At 48.5% G+C, this 7,048-nt stretch overlaps 1 long non-coding RNA gene across 1 annotated transcript; it reads left to right on the forward strand.

Moving 5' to 3' along the window:
* The first annotated feature begins 215 nt into the window (after positions 1-215).
* Positions 216-6,260, forward strand: LOC124511353 (uncharacterized). The gene is made up of 2 exons (XR_006961869.1): positions 216-1,441; positions 3,921-6,260. It is a non-coding gene; the product is annotated as an uncharacterized LOC124511353 (long non-coding RNA).
* The last annotated feature ends 788 nt before the right edge of the window (positions 6,261-7,048 follow it).

Consider the following 7,048-nt stretch of genomic DNA (forward strand, 5'->3'; position numbering starts at 1 on the left):
CGGCTGGCAGGGGGCTTGTCGGGGGGGGACCCCTGCCAGGCTGCCAGCTGCCCGGGAGCCCAAGGGGTGCTCTGGGGACCAGCACGTGGTGTGCAGTCCGCTGTCGGGCTCTCGTGGCCGCGCCAGAGGGGAGGACCCTAGACGTGGGAAACGTTGGCAGGTGGTTCCGTTGGGGGACTTCTTGTGGCCTCTTAGAAGACCGCCTGCCAACGGGCCCTGGGCATTTGGCAGAACGTCTCCACTTAGCTTACGGTCTCTGGTTCCTGTTGGGAAACTCAGGGCTTGCCAAAGTGTTCATTTTACTAAGTGAACAACGCCATTCTTGGCTTCTGTCTTGCTACTCACTGCAGTCTTGTGCCGTGCTCCCCCTTTTGAGCGTCTGTCAAGGTCGTGAGAGATTAGCCCTCGGCGGGGGCGGGGCCCTTCTGAGGTCAGATCGTTTCTCAACTGGCTATGGCATGTCGCAAGATACAGGAGGGCTGTCCTGGTCCTTGGGCTCGCCACCTTGCTCCTTCTCCAGGTCGACGTGCGCCCGTGACCGGTTGCCTAAGCCCCCCGGGGCCTCCGTGAAACACCTAGGTCTCACTGGCTTTGGGGACTGACAAGTATGGCCTTAAGTACCGCGCTCTAACTTGCTGTGTGACCACGGACAAGTTGCTGGGGTTCTCTGAGCTTCACTCTCCTCATTTGCAAATGAGGGCAATCATCATAGGGACTTTGGAGACGTTGAGTACGAGCCACTGGTACCGTGCCTGGTGTATTTACCACACCTGATCTATGCTACCTTTTGCTCTCAGGAAGATTCTCTGCTGTGAGGAGTACGGCTGTGCCACAGTGCCCTGGCCAAGGTGAAGGTGGTGCTGCCTTCTCAGGCAGTGGGCGTGCAGAACATCTCCACGTGCACCCGGGCTCGCTCGGGAACCTGGACGCTTCTCTGTCGGCGGCGCTGTGCAGGGGAAAAGGCAGCCGCAACCTGTTAGCAATTACGCTATTGTTGTTATGATTCTCCGAAGCCAAAGCAACCTTGACTGGGACTTCAGTTTCACCTCCTGTTTACCGGGTGACCCCTCAGTCTCAGTGTTCTTCTCTGGATAAGGGGACAATAATACCTCTTCGTAGGGTTGTTTTAAAGTCTAAATAAAGTGACGTGTGTAAGATTGCTTGCATTTAGCTGCATTCGATAAATATTCCCACATTGTCACTCACCTGTCTCCTTATTCTAGCTCTTTATTCTCTTGCCGGAAGTATGGACTTCAGACGACTAAGCCTGTTACGATCCTGTATAAAATGACCAGCCTTCTCAGGGCAGTTCAGAGAATCAAACGCCGTTTTGTTTAGTGGATAGTCTCCGTTAAATCTGTTTGAGCTGCTCAGGGTTGCCTTCGCTATGTCGGACTTCGTGGCGTGCGCTGGACAAGTGGGGTTCATGGACAAGTTCCACGTGAGTGAGGAGGGACGGTTGGGGCGGTTCTGCAGGTAAACTTGAGGCAAGTGCTCACTTGTGCATGTAATCCAAACACAGCCTGAGGACAACGAGGCGGTGGTTCAAATGCTCCTTTTTCCCTCTTTCCAAGGACACTTTTAAAATGTGTGTTTGCGTTTGGAAAATGTGACTGGCATTTGTTTTGAATTTTATAGTGTCACACACTATCGGATACTGTGGATTACTTAAACCTTAAGCCCTCTGGCCGACTAAAAAAAAAACCTCTAAGTGGTTCTCAGCAACCTTCATATACAATGTAAATTGCAATATCTATCAGGATATGTGAGAACATCTGTTTTTCTTCTAATGCAGTAAACATATAAGGGTCTCTCGGGACATATTTTAAATAGACTTAATACAACATGCAGGAATGATAAGCAAAATATAATCACGGTCTTAAGGGAATGTGAGCATTTCATATTAATAACATTGGAAACTTATGTTTAATGCAGTGCTAAAAGTTGACAATTAAGCATGTAAGAGTCAGGAAATTCAATTAAAATTATCACAGTAATATGAATTTAGCCACATCCTGTATTGGTTATGAAATCCATTTAGCACTGCAAACAATAATGTTTTCGGCTGGTTTATTCAAAAGGAAAACAGGAACAAGAACACTCTAATGCTATATATATTCTGGTACTGTGGTCAGGCTAAGTTTGCTGGGGGAAGAAGTTTAACTTCTGAATCTTTAAATGCCCCGTCATTTGATCTGAGTATTCTCTTTCCTTGCCTGCTGCATCATTTCTGTCAATAAAATAAGGCCGAGCAACCCCCACAGGACTTCTCCTCGCCTCTCCCTGCTCTCTGCGGAGGACAAGGACCCGTCTGCCGCCCGAGGGCACCCTCCTGGGATTAGAGCCGCTTTTCTAATTTGTCCCTCCGCTTCTCTGCGGGCGCTGTGGTCGCAGGGATCGGAATTCTGTGCCGATGCTCCACCCCTCATCTCGAGCTGGGAACCCCCTGTGGCCATGTACTTGGGGGGAAACGAAGCTTGTAATTCCATTCTCCGTCACGGCACAGGGTTCGTGGACCCTTCACTGAGTCTACTCCACATGCCCCCCCCTTTCTGCCGGCCGCACACGCCTCCCTCTAGTCCTTTGCTGTCCGAGACCACGGAAGACGGGCGTTCATTTTTAATACACACACGTCCGCAGCAGGTCTAATATCGCCACCTCACTGTCGTGTTGCCACGCGACTGTGTGCGAGCTAGGGTGCTCATCAAGCATTCACTCGACGGTAGCCCGAGTCAACGTGGCACCGGGAACTTCAGCTGTGTGCCCACACGCTCCCCCCAGCAAAGGGCTGCAAGGGCCATGATATTGAAAGAGTCTCGAGAGAAACTTCTCAGGGAATTACACCAACACTCATCTGGAAGGTTGTCAGACCTCTGAGAATCACCCTTGACTCCTCTTCCTTTTATCCCTCGTCCCTCGCTAACCCTTGCAGTTACTCCTCAAGAAACAGTCCTCCAACCCACCAACTTCTGCCCAAGGTCACTGCCACCACGCCAAGTCTAACTCGTCCCCTTTTCTCCGTAGACCTCTGGCGCGGCCTCCCAGCTGCTCTCCCCGTCTCCACCCTGCTCAGCTGATGGCAAATGCCCATCCTGTTTCGAGACAACTCCCCTTAAAGTCCTGGAGTGGCTTCTCTCTGTTCCCAAGATCATTTTGAAACTCCTGGCCGCACTGGCGAGGCCCTCGGTGAAGCGGTTCCCCAGGCCCCTCCCCTCCCGTCTCCTCAATCTGGTTTCCAGCTAAATGCCGAGCGTTTCATTTCCTCAGCTGCCTTGTGACCTTTCTCCTGCTCGGGATCTTTGAACACATCATTTCCTCTTTCCTCCTGTCTCTGCTAAGCTGATTCCTACTCATCCTTCAGGTTTTAACGTAGATGTACAGGTCGAAGATTTGTCAACCCTGCATAGAGCAAGGCTATGGGTGCCATTTTTGCTCACTTAGTGTCTCTGTGTCACATTCTGGTAGTTCTCATCGTATTTTATTATTTTATTTTGATGAAAAAATTATTTTAACGTTTATTTTGAGAGAGAGAGACAGAGGGTGAGCAGGGGAGGGGCAGACACACACACACACACACACACACACACACACACAGAATCCAAAGCAGGCTCCAAGCTCTGAGCTGGCAGTGCAGAGCCCGACACGGGGCTCGAACTCAAGAGCTGCGAGATCATGACCTGAACTGAAGTCGGGTGTCCAACTGACTGAGCGGCCCAGGCGCTCCTCTCATGATATTTTAAACTTCTTCATTATTATCCCATTTTTTACAGTGATCTGTGACTAGGGTTCTTTGATGTTATGGTCATTGTTTTTGGGGTGCCAGGAACCACGCTGATATAAGAAGGTGAAACGAATGGATAGATGTGTGTGTTCTGACTGTTCCCCTAACCAACCGTCCCTGTCTCTCTCCCTCTCCTCAGGCCTCCCTGTGCCCTGAGATGCAATGATATTGAAATAAGGCCAGTGAGTCACCCAACAGCGGCCTTTAAGTGCTCAAATGGAAGGAAGAGTCATATGTCTCTCACCTTAAATGAAAAGCTAGAAATGATGAAGCTTCGTGAGAAACGTGTGTTGAACGCCGAGACAGGCTGAAAGCGAGGTCTCTTGGGCCCAACCGGCAGCCGAGTCGCCAATGAAAAAAGAAAGTTCTTGAAGGCCCTTAAAAGTGCGGCTCTAGTGACCACACAAATAAGAAAGTGAAGCAGCCTTATTGCTGATGTGGAGGAAGTCTGAGCGGTCTGGATAGAAGGCCAAACCACAGCATTCCCTGAAGCCAAAGCCTGATCCGGAGCAAGGCTTAGCTCTCTGTAACGCTATGAAAGCAGAGAGAGGTAAGGAAGCCACTCGAGTTTAAAACCAGCGGAGGTGGGTTCGTGAGGTTGAAGGAAAGAGGCCGTCTCCGTAACATGAAAGTACAAGGTGAATCTGTAAGCACTCGTGTAGAAGCTACAGCAAGTTCTCCAGAAGATCTGCCGAAGATAATTCATGAAGGTGGCTACACTCCAGAACAGACTTTCAGTGTAGGCCAAAGTGCCTTCTGTTGGAAGAAGATGCCACCGAGGACTTTCAGAGCTGGAGAGGAGAAGTCAATGGCTGGCTTCAAAGCTTCAAAGGACAGGCTGACTCTCTCGTTAGGGGCCAGTGCAGCTGATCACTTGAAGCTGAAGTCAATGCACATTGTCCATTCCAAAAATCCTGGGGCCCTTAAGAGCTATGCTAAATCTGCTCTGTCTGTGCTCTGTAAGTGGATCAGTGAAGCCTGGAGGACAGCACATCTGTTTACAACATGGCTTACTGAATATTTGAAGCTACTGTTGAGATCTTCTGGTCAGAAAAAAAGATAGCCTCCAACAATTCTGCTCATTGACAATTGACCTGTCACTCAAGAGCTCTGAAGGAGTTGTACAAGGAGATTAATATTTTTTTTTTGGATTAATGCTGTTTTCAGGCATGCTAATGCAACACCCATTCTGTAGCTCATGGATCGAGAAGTAACTTTGACTTAGGAGTCTTAAGAAATACATCTTGTAAGGCTAGAGCTGCCATAAGTAGTGATTTCTCTGATGGATCTGGGCAAAGTCCATTGAAAATCTTCTGGAAAAAATTCACTATTCTAGATGCCATTAAGAACAGTCATGATTCGTGGGAGGAGGTCAAAATATCAACACGCACAGTCGGTTGGCAGAAGTTGACTCCCACCCTCCTCTCATCTCCCTGCATAGTTCTGGGTTAGTGTGGACTACAGGAGGCACTTGACATGAGTTCAGAAGGTAGACGCGAACCAGCAGCCATCTTTTTATGCTTAGCAGTTAGGCAGGGCACATGGCTCTCTGGCACACACATTCTTGCCTATCTGCTGGCTCAACCAGTTGACTTAGGGCAGTTGGCTGGGCCCTCAGTTCTTCCAGCTTGTTCTAGGAACTCCTTCAGCTTCTCTGACTGGACTGTGACGAGGCTACCAGAATCTCCGGCAGAAAGTCGCAGTCATTGAGGTTTGGGCTTAAAGTCGGTGTGTGAAAGATAATGGGTTCCAGCCTGTCCTCGTGGTTTCCTCCCATATTTTAGCGTCAGTCCAGTTCTTGCTTCCCCCACTTCATGTACCTCTCTACCTGCCCCTGTCTGCCTGTCGGCTTGCCCTTTTGGATTTGAGGCTTCAGCACCAAATGGAGAACCACTTGTTCTCCACCAAGTGGAGAACAGAAGCTGCGCAGTTAAGGGTTGAACTGTGTCCTCCAAAAGACCTGTTGAAGTCCTAACCTCCCGTACCTCAGAATGTGACCTTGCTTGGCAATGGGGTCGTTGCAAATATAATGAATTAAGAAAGGTCACACTGGGGTAGGGTGGACTTTTGATCCTTTTGAGGATCTTTTGTCCTCATGAGAAGATGGCCATGTGAAGACAGAGACCTAAGGGGTGAGCACAAGGTAGTGACAGGTACAGAGACTGAAGGGCTGCAGCTGCAAGCTAATGGACACCAAGGACTCTTGGCGACCACCAGAAGCTGGGGGGAGCAGAGAGGGACCTTCCCCTTATAGGTTTCAGAAGCTGATGGCCCCGCCAACACCTTGATTGTGGATTTCTTCTACTCTCCAGAACTGTGTCCCGATAGGTTTCTATTGTCTTAAATTTCTTTACAGCGACCCTAGAAAACAAATGCATTCACATAGACAGTTGTGTAAGCTTGGATCCCTATGACACATGCATATACGTGTATGGATTATATGTATAAATATAAATATATAAACATGTATATAATCTTCTAGCAGCTCCGCTCCTCTGGTGAAACCCTGACTGCAACAAGGCACGTGTTTTCATCCCTTTTGGACAAATATCTGAGAATGGACTGCCAGGTCATAGAGTAAATGTGGATTTAGCTTTTTTTTTTTAAATTTTTTTTTTCAACGTTTATTTATTTTTTGGGACAGAAAGAGACAGAGCATGAACGGGGGAGGGGCAGAGAGAGAGGGAGACACAGAATCGGAAACAGGCTCCAGGCTCTGAGCCATCAGCCCAGAGCCTGACGCGGGGCTCGAACTCACGGACCGCGAGATCGTGACCTGGCTGAAGTCGGACGCTTAACCGACTGCGCCACCCAGGCGCCCCGGATTTAGCTTTTTAAGAAACTACCAAACTTTTTCCGAAGTGTTTTTATTTGTATTTTGCCCCTTTTTTACATTTACCACTTTACGCTCTGACCAGAAATGGGTTAAATTAAAGTCCCATTTGCTCCACATCCTTGCTAACCATTCCAGAAGGTTTATGGTGGGATCTTTTACCTTGCGTTTCCCGATGACTAATGACACCGAGCATCTTTTCACGCACTTATCGGCCATTTGTAGATCTTCTTTTGTGACATGTCTGTTCAAGTCATTTACCCATTTTTTTTTTTTTTAAAACGGGGATTGTTCATCTTCTTATCACTGGCTGGGAATAAGTTCTTTATATATTCTGGAGAGACTACATCCTTCATCAAGTTTATGTATTACAAGTATTTTCTCCCTGTCTGTGGCTTGCCCTCTTATTCTCTGAATGGTGTCTTTTGAAGCAC

This window comes from Lynx rufus, unplaced genomic scaffold (genome assembly GCF_022079265.1).
Source record: "Lynx rufus isolate CCGP_SWC_20201006 ecotype Redwood Valley unplaced genomic scaffold, mLynRuf1.p SCAF_1, whole genome shotgun sequence".
NCBI classification, from domain to species: Eukaryota; Metazoa; Chordata; class Mammalia; order Carnivora; family Felidae; genus Lynx; species Lynx rufus.